Source organism: Sparus aurata, chromosome 22 (assembly GCF_900880675.1).
Source record: "Sparus aurata chromosome 22, fSpaAur1.1, whole genome shotgun sequence".
NCBI lineage: Eukaryota > Metazoa > Chordata > Actinopteri > Spariformes > Sparidae > Sparus > Sparus aurata.
This window is the reverse complement of record NC_044208.1, coordinates 612,571-631,919: the sequence shown is the minus strand read 5'-3', so window position 1 is coordinate 631,919 and position 19,349 is coordinate 612,571. Positions and strand designations below refer to the sequence as shown.

Genomic DNA, 19,349 nt, shown 5'->3' with positions numbered 1-19,349 from the left:
TTTTGTTATTTTGGGCTATCCTTGTTATTGTCTAAATTTTGGGGGTAATAAATATTAAACTAATGAAAATGGTGTTTCTTCTCATTCATTATTAGTAATATCAAAGGGAACTTTTACTTATTTCATTCAAATTCAGACCAAATAGGAAAAGCACTCATGTAAATAACAATATCCCTAACTTATTGTGAGTAGTGTATTTAATATTTTGAGATGCATAATTTCTCTCACTCCTATAATTCTGTTATCATTTTTCAGGCTATTGATGTTCTGAAAGCACTGTACAAACAGTACCATTATTTCTCCCGAAGTGGAGGGATCAGTATACCTGGCTGAACCACCGCGACGGCGTAATGTATTGTTAAGTATGTCGGCAGTTTCCTGCGAAGGCTGACCGTGGTGGATCATTTTTTAAAGGCACCTATAATAACCACACCCTGACATGTAAATGTGACATCTGTCTTGATTCATTTAATTTAACTTAAAATATGGACAACTGACTGCATAATATATGAATCAGAAACAGAAATGCTTTACAGCAGCCCCCATTCAAAGTCAAGAATATGCAGAAAAATAGTAGTAATAATAATAATAATAATAACTATATATATGCTGCAAATTTATAATAGAAGCCTACTGCAACTGTACTTTTTTTTTTACCATTAAATGTTATTTTACACATTAGCATATTCTATAATGTTCTGTCATGGAGTACATCACTTAACTGCTAACAGAAAATAAAGCAGCTCACTGCCAGTTGCAGCTTCTTATGATCTGCAGTCTTTGTTAATTTTTTGTCATTTTTGTTATTATTAGTACCCATCAAAAGTCACAGTTACATGTGAGGATGTGGTTATTATAGACATATTCAATATTTAACTGTCATGTATCATCACAGTAACAGCGTTACATATATTAGCAGCTGTAAACACATAAAAACATTATAAAACACATCATGTGGTCACCTTTAAACGCTGGGTGCAGGTGTATATTTTGGTAAATAACCGCCGGTTCCAAATAAATGCGAGTCTAATTTATTTTGAAAAAACATCAAGGAAGAAGACGTGACCACTGACACTGCACGTTTTTCTTCTTCGCCTTTTTCACGTGTTGTGCCCAGAAGGATGCCAGAGAATTCACAGAGAAGCTGGTGAAGTTTGTTACATTTTCATCCAGGATCTTTGTGAGGAGGGAATTAAACGCCTGTCCCAAATAAATGCCTGGTCTGTTAAGTGATTGAAACAAACGCCCGGCTATTATTTGGTATTTTACGGTAGTTCCCGCATCATCAGCACGAGCTGAACAATAAATCTAACACAGCTAGAGAGAGGGGACTTAAGGCAGAACAGCAAATCATCAGCTGGTCAGTCCCTAAGCCGGTGTCATGTTTGAAGCAGCAACAGGAGAGGGAGGAGAGAGGAGGTAGCTGCAGCGAGCGCAGACTAGAGCGGCCAGAGAAACTGAGCGACTGTGGTGAGGCGTTTGTGCAAAGCTGCGGATAAACGGGCGAAAAAGTGTCGCGGTGGTTCAGCCAGTCATACTGATCCCTCCACCCCGGGAGAAATCCCCTTTTCCTCCTCCCGGACTCGTAGCACTCCTTCGCCAACATTTTTCCGAATCACTTTCCCACCGTCACTCTAAGCATTTCCCGCATGCACTCTAGCAAATCACAATTGTCGTACGGGCAGTGACTGGCCAATCACTGTAATCAGTGTAATCAGCGATTGGTCCGGGCCAGTGACTGACCAATCGACATGCCCTGCACCTACTTTTACTGGCCCCGGGCCAGTGGCAGTTCCAGACCAAATTTAATAGGGGGGCCAGGTTGGGGCCGGCTTTTTTGTAAGGGGGCACATACAACCCGGGAAAAAGGATAAATCCCTCATTCAGAAAACAGTGTTTTCAATTTCAGCAATTTTGATTGGGTAGTAAACTGCTGAGACACTTTATTTCTGCCTTTCCCTTCAAAACAAAATCATTGCAAGAAATCTGTCATTATGTTATTAATGCAGACTCCCTGTCAGGGGGGCCACAGGGGGGTCCAGACTCAGTGTCACGGGGGCACTGGCCCCTGTTGCCCCCCCCCCTAGAACCGCCCCTGCTCTGGAGACACACATTTATGTACTGCCCAGGAGCCCACAAAGACATTTCTCCAGAAAAAGGTGCAATGACCACATTGCAAACGTATCTGTCATAAAAAGAATTTAGCCAAGCATATACAGAGGAAGCACCTTAAGAAGATGGATGCAACAGTGAGAAATGCATTGAAGAGTGTCTGTTTAGATGCCACAAATGGAATATCTGCTGTCCAAAAAGCTAGGCATGGCTTTTCTGTGCCTATTCACGTCCAAAAGAAAACCTGGGGCCACCAGCATGAGGTGCAATGGGAGCTTGAAGACTACAGACAGTATCATTTAATGGCAGTACGAGGTGGATTGAATTTCAGCCAGTGTGAACACAACCGCTCACTGGAAAATTGCACGGAAATTGCAACAGAGGAATGTCTCAAAGTAGAAGTTCTGTCCGAAATGGTTGATTTGAAATTTTTTGGTGAGACTAAAAAGGCCACTTGCTTAAAAAGGCAAAAAATTGCCCAGAAAGCCCATGTCCCTCTCTGTGTGGAGGTGTCATTTGAAAAGGACCCTAAATTTTGCTTTTCAGTCCATGAGCCGGCTTTGCATCATTATAGTCGCCTTGGGAGGGTGACGGTAACATACAACTCAACAGCTAACACCTGGCATTGTCCTTGTGCGAAACCTAGAAGGTCCTGCGTCCACAAAAACATCAGTAAGTGGCATTTATTTCAGACAAACCCGGACCTATTTCGAACAGAGATTGCCCCAAATACACCCAAACAGCAACAAGGCACTGTGTATCCACCATCTGGTGAAAAGTGGAAGCAGCTTGTTCACTACATCTACAAGCATAAAAAGCTCCCAGACAGCCTACCTGATGACTTTGTAAAACAAAGGGCAAGTTACATTACAGAGTTGCATCCAATAGAGGCGAGTTGCATCATCTGTCCGGGGTTAGTACAACTTGATGAGTCAAAACTCATCTCCAAAAATGCCGGGATAATCTCCATCAATGGTGTAATTGAACGTAAGTTATTAATATCTTTCCTCATTTTATGAAAGATTTCTGAATGCAACATTGTTCATTAAAGGGATAGCTCTGGTTTTTTGAAGTGGGGTCATATAAAGTACATATCTATAGTCGATCTGTTTCCTACCGTAATCACCGATCAGCGCAGCCTCAGTTTGGAGAAGTAGAGAGCCGCTCCAGCCCAGACGCTCAGCTTTGTACTGCGGGGTCCAGAGAAAAAGCGAAATTAACCACCTAAAAGAAGGCTCACCTAAAAAAATCTATAACAGTTCAAGTGTACGTTGTATAGGGAAAATTCACACTGCTTTACATCGCCGTCAGACCGGCCTTTCTTTTGGCACTACATTTTCTCAACCCTTTTCTCTAAAAGGGCCATGTGACAGGTTTTTTTTCCAACCAGTCGAGAGCACACAGTTTGACCAAAGATCTCTCTGAAAACTGAGATCAGTTGATTTAATGAGTCAGGTTAGGTGTGCTGCTGCTTGGTTGAAACAAAGACCTGCAGCCACAGGGCCCTTTGTGGAACAGTTTGGATGCTCCAAAATAAGCATAACTGTATTTTATTTGTTTGTTTGTTTTTTAAAGAACAACGTTTCAGTTTCAAAGGTGGTGGACTCGCTTGAGAACTTAGGAAAGTAACATTTCCGTCAAGAGATAGTGTCCTCCATGCCTACCTCCACTTTGAGGCGTTGACAAGCCATGACTACTCATATTCATGTGCTTGCTGTGGGTACCATCCTCCTGTTGTTGTGATGGACCCACACAAGACTTCAACCTGCCTGGCAAGTCGCAATATCGTGTGTATTTAATAATAAAGAGACTGTAAATTACAGTTTTTTTTTTCTTTCATTGAGTGACGTAAGAGAGGTCCCTGAGAACTTTACTGGGGAAGTGGACATCGAAGAGTTCTGGGACTCTGTACAGTTGGAAATGATTGCTTGTGCCCTTTTCCCAAGTATGTACATCCTCTCAAATTTCTCTACATTTATTACCTTTATTTAATGGATCAGTGCACTTTACCATACAAAAAAATCACTTGGTGTATTTATTTCCCAGGCCGTGCAAAATACATCTTTGCTGTCCATCCAAGTTTTGAACACTGGGCCCTGTGGATTGGGAAAAACACACGAAGAACTGACACTGTGTTCAACACCGAATTTGAGAAGGTTTCCCATTCAAAGTCCTCTGCTGAAGCAGAGCTCGGCATGGTCTCAGAGGATCGCCTCACTGATGAACTCATGAAGCAAAAGGTACAGTTATAGGTACAGTACAGAACTGCAGGGTTCTTTGAATAGTCAAGTGGCTGAGCAGCTGTTTTCATCTCTTCAGAAAAACAACTATTTTCTTAACAACATGGCCCCGTCAACCCACATTTTTGTAATGAGAAACCTGGTGCATCATCGAAACAGCAACACAAATGAAAAACTTGTGAAAAAGCAGCTCGAAAGAGGACATGAATCACATACTCTGCACAACATTGTTTTTAATGAAGTTGGACAAGCAGTATTATGTAAGTCTGAAGTCAAGGACTGTTTTTATTTTACAGTTATCTGAAATGTAATGATTGTACTGAATCCTGTGTTTTTTCTAAAGCCCCAGGAGTCCTACTATCTGAAAAATCTGCTCAGCCTCAGCCCTCACCAGTTGGAGCCCCTCAACAAGGGCTTTGCACTGACACACAAAGGTGGGTGGCAGGTTCTGAAATTGGCAAATTATTTGGGTTTTTTTATTCTCCTTTTTTCAAACCATAATTCTCCTGGATGGATGATGACACCTGTGGACCACACTGTGCAAATATCATGAAATGTGAGAATGTACAACCATGCCGAGCATCATGGACAGTGCACCCACATCCCTCCCAACAGCAGCTCGTATGTATATGTATTATGTATATATGTCATCATGAAACCCAGCCTACCATGACATTCTTGGGCATATTATGCTGAATTGTAAAATATGTGTGTAGTAATTTCTTTTCTTTTTTTTTTTTTTTTAACAATGATAAGCTTGACTAGGTCCTGGATACTGAGAAGCCAGAGTCAGAACTAATTGTGAAGACAAAAAAGAGTTGCCTGACACGTGTTGACTTCTGGACCCATGGCCTGAAACTGGGGATGGAATCAACTGTGGGTTAACAGTTAATAGATGTCATATGTGAACAAATTATGTGTGTCGTTATGGCTGCTAAATTAAAGTTTGGGTGTTTCTTTTTTTTTTGTTTTGTTTTTGCAGATAGGAAACGCTTGTTTTGAGCTCATCGAACAAACTGCTCAATCAAAGGTATAACGTCTGATTTCAGAATATGGTTGCATCTAACTTAAACACTGTTTGCATGGCAAGGTTCACATTTGCAATATTTTCCTCAGGGGAAATGCATTTTTGTGGTTGATATGTATGCTGTACCAACATGGCGACAGCCAACTGCGTGCGAGCCACTCCCAAGTTTACCTGTAAGCAGTGGCGTGCGCAGACTTTTTGAAGGGCAGGGGCGAAAAGAAGGGCAGTTTAGCGCGCGTTTTGGCTACCAAGAGGGCAGTTTAGAGCGCTTTGGCTCCCAAGAGGGCACTTTAGCGTGTATTTTGGCTCCCAAGAGGGCAGTTTAGCGCATGTTTTGGCTCCCAAGAGGGCAGTTTATCATGTTTTAACCAGCCAAGGGGGCAGTTTAGTGTGTTTTGCCAACCAAGAGGGCACTTTGGCATGCTTTTTTGGCTCTCAGGAGGGCACTTTAGTGCGCAAGTTTTTCAACAATTGGGCCACAAGGGGAGGCGACTGCCCCTGCCCCCCCCCCCCCGCGCACATCACTGCCTGTAAGTATACCTGTTGGATTCAATTGAAAATATATTTCTATGTATTGTATATGTTTAACTTTCTCTTTGTTTTTAGAGAGACGTTCACATAAGGGACTCCATTGTTATCTCTGTGTGGAAAAGTAGACATTTCCTGTTGTCTGTAAGTACTGGTGTTACCTGTGACAAATGGTCTGCATTTTGATATTTTATTTAACAACCAACACACCCACATTCCTATGGTGGAGGCAGCCACCCTCATCAGGAGCAGTTGGGGTTCTTGTTCAAGAACAGTTAGACGTGAAACCAGGAAATGTTTGAGATTGAATTTTGTTTCCCCAAATGGCCACTGTACCTCCTGAGTTACTGCTGCTGTTAGGATTTATACATTTTCATTATGCCCCTCTATGCCCCACGACCCCTCAGTATGCCCCCCTATGACCCCAGCCTACTAGAATATTTCCCATGACTGCCCGTGACTCCCCTTAACAAACACACCACTCATGAAACTGCACACACATCATTCATTGCTCATTAAATTATGACGTCTGCCACACTGTGACACATAGATTGTCTTTTCCCATCTTTTCCTGTTATCTCACATTATTAAGAGTTGCACATATCCTGCTGACTGAGATGGTCAGAAGCGAACATAACATATTCACTCATCCCTTTCACACATGAAGAGGCCTCCAAGGCCAGCGATATCACCTCCCAAATCCTTTGTGCTTATGCAACAGTGAAGGCCCCATAAACAAAGGCAGATAGCGGGGAACAGGCAGTTGAGGCCAGGAACAATTTGTTTTCTCCAACAGGGTGACGTCTCCAGGAATCATGGTTCGTGTGCCGAGAAACTGGGACCAGTTTGTGCACCAACGATGGGAGGGCTAAAGTCTAAACCACGGTTTCTCCCCACCTTTTCATTCGATTGTCCAATAATAGTATTCATCCTATCTATATGGTTGACCAATGACAATTCAACACATACGTTGTGACAACAATATATAATGTATTACATGCTGAAATTCTTTTTTTTTTTTTGGGCGATTGGTTGCAGTTAACAGCGTTGCTGCTTAGGGCTCTGCTGCCTGCGATTTTTCAAACAGAGAAAGACCTTGATCAAGCTTTTTGCTTTTGCTTAATCATACAATTCTTCTTATTAAATAGTTAACAGTACGTCGTAGTCTGTCTTCTATTTGGTCTGTCTACTTTCACCTCTCAAACAAACGAACACGCCTGACACTGCCCCAATTATTTTGTTGTCACTGTTTTTTTACTTGAAGCACATTATAAACTACAAAAATGTTCTTTACATCTTTTTAGTGTTGTGTTGTGCTCTTTTGTGATGTGCTGTATTAACCTCTCCAACTATGATGACTTTAAATGATATTAACCACAATTATAGGTTTTGAAGCCAACACCCAGAGAGATATTCTTTCTGGATTCCAAATGTGCACATGCACAATTTGGATTTGGTGATCAAGAAATGAGAGAACTGCTGAGGTCACTAACAAACTTGCATTTCGGTTCTCATTGGTGTTCATGTTCCAATGCTGTTTTGAAAAGGTTTGTTGTAGGGCTGAGCAGTATGGACAAAATCAAATCCCATCATTACATCATCCAAAATCCCACAGGATGTCACTATATTGATATATTGCCCAGCTTTACATTCTTTTTTTTCACCAGATCATGTTCTGATCTGTTTAAGAGTCTTTTTATGGTGCAACCTAAATATAACTGCAAATTTGCACATCAAGTACCAAAAATCATCAGAATAACACAGTTGAACATGATGTGACATTAAAAATATATTTCATAACATTGTACCATTAAAAAGTCTGCTTCTGTGTGACTGCATTGAAAGGTCCGTTCATGACCTGAATTACTTGCATGGTGTGTACGGTGCATGTATGATACCATATGGTTTTGACAACAACATAGTTAACTGTTAATACATATGTCTTTTCAAATTTTAGAAATCTTTCCCAGTCAGTCTTTCCTGGACCATGGAAAGAGACCACTGGTTTGGAAATAGAGGTATCAGTATACACTATTTGTAATCTAGATTTAACAGAACTGTAACTCATCAAATTTTTCTGTCATCATAGAATTTTCCAAGACAGCTGTACATTAATGATTGTGGCATCTTCATGTTGATGGTAGGAAACATCCTTGGTCTTAATTCTGTGTGCATAAAAGAGGTAAACATAAAATAATTGTTTTTTTCATAGTATGCCCTTTACACTGTGCTGGATGCCCCCTATGATTTCACTGTGGAAAGTTGACCTGCATATTCAAAGTAAGCCATTAAAAATTCTGTAATTGACATTTACTGCAGCTTACAGTGATGATATATTTCTTTTCAGAGGGACATGCCGGCTTTGCGAAAGTGGTGGTGTGTTTTGCTCATGGAGAATTTTGACCTTGGAAGGTGAAAGCACAAAGATGTTGACACTTGATTGTCTTGGAAATATTAGCACCTTAACACCATCTTTGTTATAACAAACACATTTTTTTCTTTATTTAAGCCATGGGAAAAAGTTTTCCCACTGGACAGACACAGCAAAGGCCATCCTGCAAGGTGAGGTGCCACCAGTGTTCCATCTGAAGAGGCTGAAAGTGGATGACGTCACTGAGGTCAGATTTTGTGTTTGAGTTGGTAAAGGTACTTTATTTGTCACATATACAGCTTGTACAGTGAGATTCTTTCGCTGTATTTAACCCATCCCTGAGGAGCAGTGGGCAGCCACGGCGTGGCGCCCGGGGACCAACTCCAGATCTTAAGCCAGTGCCGTTAGTCAGGGATGCTGACTGGAGGATTAACCTAACTGACATGTTTTTTGTTTGTTTGTTTGTTTGTTTTTTTGTTGGGGAAGTAGAGGGATAGAGTGGATTTTAATGAGAAAACAGGAATGAACAAAGTTGGTTGTGTTTTTCCTTTGAGAATACTACTACAGTGTCATTTTTTTAATCCATCCCTCAGTCAGCAATGTTTACTGAATCTGAACTTTATCTGTGTTCAAAATTTAGATCTATATAAGATCTATCAAGGTAGATGATTTAAAGAACTGTCCCTGATGGGATCATTGTATTTGACTTTAAAAAGGAGGATTTGTTGTTTTTTTCTTTTAGGGAGAGGATCAAGTACCCCCTGTTTTGTAGCATCCCGAAGCTAGGGATGAAAAAGATGTTGAGATGGTAGGCATGTTCTGTTTTATACTGAGGTTATTCTGACAAAGCTCATCGGGAGTGTCCCTTTGCTACTTATGCTCTGTTATCTTTTTACGTGAATAATAGTTTATGGCCTATTGTACAGTAGTTTTGCTATAGGGAGACTACCTTTTTCCTCTTTATCTTTCCCATAGGACAACCTTGAGGCCAAGATGATTTCTGACTGCAGAAAGTCAGCAGAGTGGGTGGAAAAGAACCAACATTTGTTTTCATCCAAGGTGGAGTTGCCCAGTGCAGTCAGAATGGGAGAGGAGGAAATGGCATAAGCTGCAAAGCAGTATGCCAGACTTTGGTCTGAGGACGACTGTTTCAAACTTGAAGACCCTGAGAAAGATGACCTCCGGGAATCATTTAAGTTCAAGTTCTCCCAAATCGAGGACATGTGGTTGTTTTGTGGGGAGATTTGTGACAAACGAGGATACTTGGCATATGCTGAATGTGAAATGGAGCAGTAACAGTCAATAAAAGCTTAGCTGCAACCACCAGCCAACTTTTGACATCCACAGGAATGATTGAGGCCATTTTTTGTTTTGTTTTTTTTTGTTCTGTGTGCCAGTTATAGTGTCCAAAAACCAGCTGTAAGTTCAAAGATTACCTCTATGTATTGTGATATCACCGTTTTTCATTGACTGATATCCAGAGCAGTTTCTGGTTCGAGTTCTACACCTGTTTCTGCAGGTGTACTTTTTGATATTTTGAATTTCTCTAAAGTAGATTGCAGTGCCTTCGTGAAACCATATAATTGTATAATTTCTGTGTATACTCAATGCTTTTACTTTGCAATGCAGTATTCAAACTCAGCAGTAATTGTTAACTTTTAAGAAGGGGAAAAGAATGAAAATTTGTCATTTTATTTTAATTTTTATGTTTTAAGTGAGCACTTAATAATTTTCATTATACCATTACTTGGTTGGTACTTTTTAGGAAAATAACTGTTTACATATACATAAAAGTACCATATTTATTTATATTATTTGTAAATAAACCTTTGTCTGTTGAAAACTTACGAACCAGATTCTTGGGTTTCCTCTGTGGCTTGGGAGTGAGGAAGGTGTCCACTCATTCATGTCGAGAAGAGCCGCTGCAGGGAACTGTAGGGTACCTCACCGTAAAACCTCCTTTGGCCAGTCATCATTCCTTATTAAGGGAGTTAATATATGGAATAGTCTGTCAACCGAGCTCAAGGCCATTCACAGTCATGGGCAGTTCAGGAGCAAAATGAAGGAATTCCTAAAAGACAATCAAGTTTGTAGCCACATATAGGGAAATGTGGGTGTATTTTGTGAGTGGGGGGGGGGGGGGGACTGTGAATTGTATGTGTGTGCGTGAATATGTGTACGTGTATGTACCTGCATCATGTTAGTTAATTTCTAGGCCAAGATTCAGGGAAAAATAGGCCAATATGTTATCATGTTATTTAATATATTCTATGGATGAACGGAGGGATGGATGAATGGATAGGAAGATATTGTTTATGAATTGATGGATGGATGGTTGAGTGGAGGGTTGGATGAATGGATAAGATGTTTTTTGTTTTTTTGTTTTTTTAAAAAAAAAACAAAAACAGGTTTTTTGTATGTTATTTTAAAGGCCCCTCTAGGGACGGGCATTGGAAATTAGCTAAGGCTATAAATGCTATGATGCTTTCTGTTGGATTGTTGTACAACCCACATGATCTGTATCTGTCCCTATCAAATAAACCATATAAAAAAAAAAAAAAAAAAAAAAAAAAAATGCCCTAGGTTCGCCTAGCCAGGGCATAACAGAGATTACTGCAGTATGTCTAACCCTCTGAGTAGACATGAACTTTTATCATTAAACACATTTTCCATTAGGAAATACATCTTCCATTAAGTTCAACGTTTTTATAAAATGTTGCTAAACTATAGGCGATGAGTGGAGTTTATTTTGACACTTGATGTAGGCTAACGCTATAATAATGCTGGTAGACTTATGCAACGAATAAATTCATGTTTTTTCGTGTTAGTGTTGATTAATTAAAAAGTAATTAAAAATAAATCAACAACAAAGCGGCTTCTTCAAAAGTGTGTCCTGACATGACCGCAGCCTGACAGTGGAGCCTGCACGTTATGTGTTATGTGTATTTCAATTAATAAAGGTATAAAACGAGTGGAATGAAGGACAGCAAAACATTAAATCTTCATGTCATTTTCCTTTACACAACAAATAACCTGATCTCAGTCAACTGTTAGCGTAACTAATTTATTACAAATTTATTATTTAATTCGGTAATTTGCAAACATGACCAGTGGTTTCAGGGTGTATGTATACGCTGGAGTCCTTCAAGAGACGCACAAAAAGTTTGCCGGAGTCCTTCAAGAGACGCACAAAAAGTTTGTTTTTTCCTGTCCTGACACTGGAGGCCATAGACATAAAGAGTAGATGCTGCATGGGCGGCTGGGGCGCAAGAAATGCAGCCGTCATCTTGGACCAGTTATTCTACTCACAGTTGAGCAGCAGAAGCAACAAGATGCTAGAGCACTGTGCAGCATATTCCTGTTCTAATCGGCGGACGATCGAAAACAGGGCTCGAGGGATTACTTTTCACAAGAAGGATTGAACATTACTATTGGTTGTATTTCATGAATCGAATATTACTGTACTGTATTTATGTCCACCAGAGAAATCGTAGCCAGCTAACGTTAGCTAGACTATGTTTGTTTCTGGTGTTCACCCGGCTATGAACTGAGACTTTATAAGTCATATTCCATAGCACTGACTTAGACTATAACTGACACAAGAATGCTATTGTAGAAATAAGACAAATATTACTGATATTGTTGAATGATTGTGGTGGTTTAGCAATAAGGTGAATGGACTGTAGAGAATGATGTAATTAGGATGGGTGTCTCCCTGGGGTGTCGGTCAGAACACAGGACTCAAGGAATATGCAATCCAACTCTTTACTGGAGGCTTGTAACACAGCACAGCATAGCACACACTGGTACAGAAGTAGTAATCTTTGAATTGACGTGTGATTTGGCAGGAGTGTGGTCTGCAATTAACTAAACAAAGAATAAATAATATTCATCTTAATATCACAAATAAAGTTACACAAAGTTCCAAATCACTTGCATTAGTATAATGAGGTTAACAGGCCTCATAACAGTACAACTTTACCTCTAATACTAAATTAGGTTTTCTATGTAGAAAAAATAGTGCAATGGCGCCACCTAGTGGCCGCATATAATCACTCTCTGGAATATTCTAAGAACGTGGTTACACACATTAAACACTCGACAAAAGGGATTAATTACTCTAACCAACATAATGTCCACAAACTAATACAATATAGATGTAAACTTAGTAATATTTAAAGGATACAGACGGAGTAAATACAAAATATGCAAAGTGACAGTAAACAAACTTAGACCTAATCTCTGTTACATCTTTGTTCAAACTTTAAACATGTTTCAATGACGCTTTAACATAACTGTCTGACAAGTATGAACATATATTACGTTACAAACAAGGAACATGCAGGATTGAAGTATATAACTCACTTCAGGGCCAATCACGCACACGTAACGTTATCATACAATGTCTTTCTCTCACTCCGCTGCTGCATGTCACTTCGGCAGCCTGCAGGAATGTACTAACTGGCGCATGCATGCAGGAGTGGCCTTTTTAACAACGCCGCCCCCAAATTTGGGTCCAAATTTGTCCCATATAAAAGCCGCTCTAGAGTCATTCAGGGTCATCAGGGTCTTGGATCTCTGGCAGCACTATCAGGCGGGTGATGGGTCTAGTATAAACACGGTCCTTTATCTGCACCTCAGCAGTCCTCACCCGTCCATCAGTGCCAGGAAAGACTTTGGTCACCTTGCCCATCTGCCACAATGACCGTGGTAGCTGGGGGTCAATGAGCAACACCACCATGCCGACTTGGACATCTGGAGAAGGATTCTGCCATTTCGCTCTGGTCTGTAGTCCAAGCAGGTAATGTTTGACAAACGCGGACCAAAACCTCTCAGCCAACACCTGGGAATGTCTCCATCTCCTCTTGCTCAGCAGCTCAGATTCTGGATAAACATCTGGGGGTAAGGAGCCATCTGGCCGCCCCAACAGGAGGCAATTGGGGGTCACCGGATCTGGATCTGCTAGGTCTGCGGGAAACATATCCGAGGGGCTTGGAGTTCAATATGGCTTCAATCTCGGTGAGGACTGTCCTGAGGACTTCTTCTGTGACTGACTCTGAGCCCAGGGTGGAGTAACGGGCTGCCTTAACTGAGCGGATTTCTCGCTCCCATACTCCACCAAAATGGGGAGCAACCGGGGGGTTGTAATGGAAACTAATCTGCTGCTTGGCCAGGAGTTGTTGTAGGTCAGGACTTAGTTGACTGTAGGCCTCTCTGAGTTCTGTCTCTCCCCCATGGAAATTCGCACCTTGATCAGAATACAATTCGGCAGGCTGGCCATGTCGGGCAATGAACCTTTTAAGAGCCATGAGGAAGGCATCACTGTCAATGGATGTCAGAATCTCTAGATGCACGGCTCTAGTAGTTAGGCATTTGAATAGCAGGCCCCACCTCTTCTCATTCCGGCGCCCCACCTTGATCAGGAGAGGGCCGAAGCAATCCATTCCAGCTGAATAAAAGGCCGGTTTGAACAGCCTGAGATGGGGTGGTGGAAGGTCCATAATTTTCTGACAGGCTGGTTTAGATCTCCACTTACGACAATCTAGGCATGTCAGCTGGTGCCTGCGTACTGCCTCTCTTCCTCTAAGGATCCAGAATTTCCGGCGGAGTTCAGCAAACACTCGCTCTGGTCCTGGATGACACAGCCGGGCATCATAATCCTTTATGAGTAGATGGGTGGTCTGATGGCTGGGGTCCAGGACTATAGGGTGAACTGTGTCTGCATCGAGATGCTCAAGTCGTCTCAACCGTCCTCCAACACGGATGAGCTGGGTGGTACTATCAAACTCAGGAGAAAGGCAGAGTAATCGACTGCTGGAAGGCACTAGTTTACCTGATTTCAGGATCTGATAATCTTCAGGAAAGCAATCTATCTGGACCCTACTCAGCACTAGAAGCTCTGCTTCTTGAAATGTGTTGGCAGGAGGATGGCCAGTCAGACTAGCCGCCCCATGAAGCTCCTCAGTTACTGCTTGTACCAATTCTTGCCAGCTGGTGCACTTGACTCCATCTGTCACAGGCGGTGGTGTGATGGTTAGTCCACAGACGGCAGTTTTCCTCAACTCTGTGTTATCGTCAACAGGTGTCTCTGAGGGGTTGGAAGGCCATTCACTGGGAGGTTGCAGTAGAAATTGTGGTCCGTGGATCCACCGGTTCGGTCCGATCAGCTCTTTCAGGTTCTTTCCTCTGGTGAGATCATCTGCAGGATTTCTGGCAGAGTCTACATACCTCCAAGATTCCAGGTTGGTTAGCTCTTGAATTTCTGCCACTCTAGTATCCACAAATACCTTGAAGTGGCAGGACTCAGAGCGCAGCCAATGGAGGACTGTTGTGGAGTCTGTCCAGTGGGTGACTTCTTGGATTGGCAGAGTGAGTTCATTCACGAGGAGTTTTTCCAGCTGGGCTCCTGTTACAGCCGCGCAGAGCTCCAACCGTGGCATTGAGTGTTGCTTCCTTGGGGCCACACGCGATCTTGCCAGGAGAAAGGCTAGATATACATTGCCGTCTGGGTCTATGGACTGAAGGTAAGCTACAGACCCATATGCTTTCTCAGAGGCATCTGCGAAGACATGGATGTTATGAGTCACCTGAGCATGGTCTATTGCAGATGGTACGTAGCACCTAGGTAACACCACTTCAGGTAAGTACTTGAGTTCTGATTCCCATTCCATCCAGGCCTGTAGGAGGTATTCTGGGAGCATAGGGTCGTCCCAGTCTCGGTGCTTATCCCAAAGCTGTTGGACGATCACCTTTGCTCTGGTGGTAAAGAGTAGGAGGACTCCAAGAGGATCATATTGCATGGCCAGCACCCGGTAGATGTTCCTCATTGTAGGAGCACTGTATGACACAGGTCTGTGTTGGAATCCTAAGGTGTCAGTGTCACAAAACCAACTCAAGCCCAAAGTGGATTCTTTCGCTTCAGCTTTGTCTTGTGAGAGCCACAATTCCAGTTTGGCAGATCTGGCATCTGGTGGGAGGTGACTTACAATGTATGGCTCGTTGCTGGCCCACTGGCTTATGTCAAATCCTCCAGATGCTAGAATTTTCCTGAACTTGTTGAGTAGATGGCGTGCTTCCTGGATGCAAGCGAAGCTCTGGAGACAATTGTCTACATAAAAGCACCTCTCGACAGGGAATCTCACATCTTCTTCTGGTGTGCTGTGCAACGAGACATGTCTCTGCAGAGCAAAGGATGCACAACAAGGACTACAAGTAGTCCCGAAAGGGAGTACCTGCCACTCGTAAATCTCAGGGGGGTCATCTCTCCTCATGTCGCACCAGAGAAAGCGTAGTAGTGGTTTGTCTTCAGGCAAGAGCAGTACCTGGTGAAACATACCACGTATGTCTCCACTGATGGCCACGCTGTGCTCCCTGAAGCGAAGGAGAACACCCAGAAGGGAAGGGCTCAAAGCTGGACCAGGCAGCAAAAACTCATTGATGTTGAGACCTTTGTATCTGAAGGAGCAGTTGAATACTATTCGGTCTTTACCATTGTGGTTGGTCATCAAGTTTGAGAATGTACCAATTTTCTCCAGTGGGCGTGGTCTCAGAGGGCAGTTTAGCCACAGCATTGGCAATGACTAGCTTCTTGACCTCTGCATTATATGAGGCTGCCTTGTCGGGGTCTTTTGCAAGACGTCCTTCCATGCTCCGGAGGCTAGGCAAGACGGCTTCCTTGGGGCCTGAAAACAGGGAAAGTCCTTTCTGCGCAACAGGGATGTGGCGTAACTAAGGACTCCATTCACCTCTACTCTGGTTGTCTTGGCCTCCAGAAGGCTGATGGCTTCCTGATCCTCCCTTGATCTTGTGACCTGTTTCTCACAGCGATAAGGTAAGACGTCGAGTTGCCACAGTCGTTCTACATCTCTTTTCAGCTCTAGCTCCGCAGGACTGAGGGAAAGGTGAAGGCACTCTTTTGGTCGTAGCTGAGTCTGAAGGAGTCTAGCAGGTCCCTGTAGCACCCATCCAAGTCGGGTCTTTATGGCAGCTGGCCCATCCGGTGGTCCCAGGCGGACTGGTGCGATGGGTGTTATTAAATGGGAGTGATCAGCACCAATGAGTAGTAAAGGTGGTACCTGTTCGAAGGGCTGTAGGGGTAGGTCTTTCAGGTGCTTATACTTGCTCAGGAGGGTGGCAGGATAGGAATGGTTAGCTAGTCCAAGGCGTTCAGCTGTGAATGCTGCTTTGATCTGGAAGATCTTCTGTGGCTGGCTAGCAGGAGATAACTGGAAGGAAACAGAGGAGCCACTGATGGTCGGACATCTTGGCGGATCGTTCTCAGTGCTAAACTCTCATCTGTGCCTTGAATGCCCAGCTTGAGAGCAGCAGCGGCGAGTAAGATGGTCCGCTCTGATCCATCATCTAGCACTGCATAGGTATCAACAGTCTTCCCCTGATAGTGAATCAGAACTCTGCCGACCTTCAGGAGAACACATCTGCAGTCTGTAGGCTGGTTCAGGTATAGGGTTTCAGTGGTTGAAGTCGGCCTAGCTGATTCCTCCTTAGTGCTGGCTTCTTTGGAGTTGACTTCATGTAAGATTTGAAGATGCCTGCCCCTGCAGATACTACATGGTTTCTTCAGCGTGCACTGCGCAGCTCGATGTGTGCGTGCACACCTCCAACATCGATGATTAGTCTGAATCCTGTCTATTATCTGATCCTTATTGAAGGCCTTGAAGGTGGTGCACTGGATTAGGTAATGATCATCCTTGTTACAATAAGGACAGAAGGCCTTTTTTGTGGCATTCTTCTTAGGTGATTGATCTGATTTGGACGAGGACGATTCAGGTGTCTGGTTTGCTGATACTTCGTTAGCTCCATGTAGTACTGTAGTAGAGCGGGCTGGTGGTTTTCCTTCTCGCTTGCGGTTTGGCTGTTGCCCTTGCTTCTGTCCCTTGTTGCTGGTCTGTGACTCAGTGCCTTGACACCACGCCTCATAATGGAGCCATTCTGACAGGTCTATGAGGGTGTAAATAGTTCCAGGACGGCGACCCATCTGATGGCGGAACTCTGACCTCATCTCAATTGGTAATTTACTCAGAAGTCGCTCCACATGTGACCCGCATCGTAGCTCTGCCTCACCTTCTGGGCCTAGAGTGTTTAGTATGCCATTAAGAGACCTAATCTGGAGGGCGAATCTCTCAAATGCCTCTATATCTCCTCTCCTCACCTCTGCTGAGTCCATCACACTGGCTATCTTCTTGAGAGCCAGCTTATGGGGCTGACCATATCTCTCATTCAGAGCAGCCATTGTGTCAGAATATTGAAATGGGGAGTTCAGAAAGAAATCTGCTACCAGGCGAGCTTCTTCAAGCTTCAGATGATCCATGAGAATTTGGTATCTGAATAGCTTGGTGGCATCAGTAGGCAATAGGTTGTCAAGAGCAATCATCAGACGAGTAAACTCACTGGGATCTTTCGCGACAAAGTCTGGTATTGTTGGCTTGGGACCCCGGTAGGTCTGTTCTTGGACTACTGGGTATGTGGGCTGTGGCACTGGCGCTCCATAGTATGGCCTTTGATATTGAGGAGGATATAGTTGTGGAGCTACTTGAGGTGGCGGAGCATACATGGGTCTGGCTGATGGCACTTGAGGCTGCGGATGCCAGCCATAGGACTGTGGCTGCGGCTGAACAGAAGGCTGGGGAGGATGGGCATAGGGTGTACTAGTACGATTCACCGTAGAGGCATCGTAGAAGGGCATGCTGTCTGTTTGCTGGATCATGGCTGGCTGTGGTTTACTGGGAGACGTAGAGGCAACCTGGTGTTTCATGATCTGCAACTCACTCAGCATTCTCCCTAGGAAGTCATACAGCACCTGGTCTCTGTCTGGATCCTCCTTGGTCTTCTGACTTGGAGGGTTAGGATGATAAGGTTGAGGACCAGTCCCTTGATTTAACTGTGGTGGGCAGTTGATGCTGAGCTGAATAGGATACTGCTGTGACGCTGCAGTAGAGTAGGCAATCTGTGGTAGTTGACTGTCCATGGTCATTGAGGGCGAGCGAAGCAACATTGAGTCTGGTCTGGTCAAAGGATGGACAGGATAGGGAGGCTGAATCTGAAACGGAGGTGGTGGAAACCTATACTAGCTGACTGGCTCCTGTGCTGACTGCTGTGCTGTGTGAGGAACTAGTGGCTGGAAGGCATGTCTTCGACTGGCACTCAGATCATAGTCTTGAAGATAGGCAGGTAGCTGGATCTGGTGCCGTGGCCTAACAGCTTCTTGCTGGGATGGAAACGGCTGCATATCGTCAGGACACTCCTCAATCCAGGGCTAACACCAGATCCGGCTCGAAGGACCTTTGTTGAATGATTGTGGTGGTTTAGCAATAAGGTGAATGGACTGTAGAGAATGATGTAATTAGGATGGGTGTCTCCCTGGGGTGTCGGTCAGAACACAGGACTCAAGAAATATGCAATCCAACTCTTTACTGGAGGCTTGTAACACAGCATAGCACACACTGGTACAGGAGTAGTAATCTTCTAATTGACGTGTGATTTGGCAGGAGCGTGGTCTGCAATTAAATAAAAAAAGAATGAATAATATTCATCTTAATATCACAAATAAAGTTACACAAAGTTCCAAATCACTTGCATTAGTATAATGAGGTTAACAGGCCTCATAACAGTGCAACTTTACCTCTAATACTAAATTATCACGTTACAAACAAGGAACATGCAGGATTGAAGTATATAACTAACTTTAGGGTCAATCACGCACACGTAACGTTATCACGCAATGACTTTCTCTCACTCCGCTGCTGCATGTCTTTCTCTCACTCCGCTGCTGCATGTCACTTCGGCAGCCTGCAGGAATGTACTAACTGGCGCATGCACACAGGAGCGGCCTTTCTAACAGATATCACATTGACCAGCGAATTTTACACAAGTGGCACAGATTGTATTATTCACATGTCATTACCCTAACAAAAGTAAGATACTGCTTATGTCTCATACGCACCCCACAAAGCAACGATATGTAGGATACGTGGTCTGCTACTTGTGTCTACAATTTGTTGCCGGTACCGACGCCGCCACCGCCGCCGCCACCGCCGCCGCCATCATTACTGGT

General features: G+C 43.4%; 1 long non-coding RNA gene across 1 annotated transcript; it reads left to right on the top strand.

Annotated features, from left to right (window-relative positions):
* Positions 1–8,422: 8,422 nt before the first annotated feature.
* On the top strand, positions 8,423–9,992 carry LOC115574606 (uncharacterized). Its single transcript, XR_003982520.1, has 3 exons — positions 8,423–8,525; positions 9,021–9,086; positions 9,254–9,992. It is a non-coding gene; the product is annotated as an uncharacterized LOC115574606 (long non-coding RNA).
* The last annotated feature ends 9,357 nt before the right edge of the window (positions 9,993–19,349 follow it).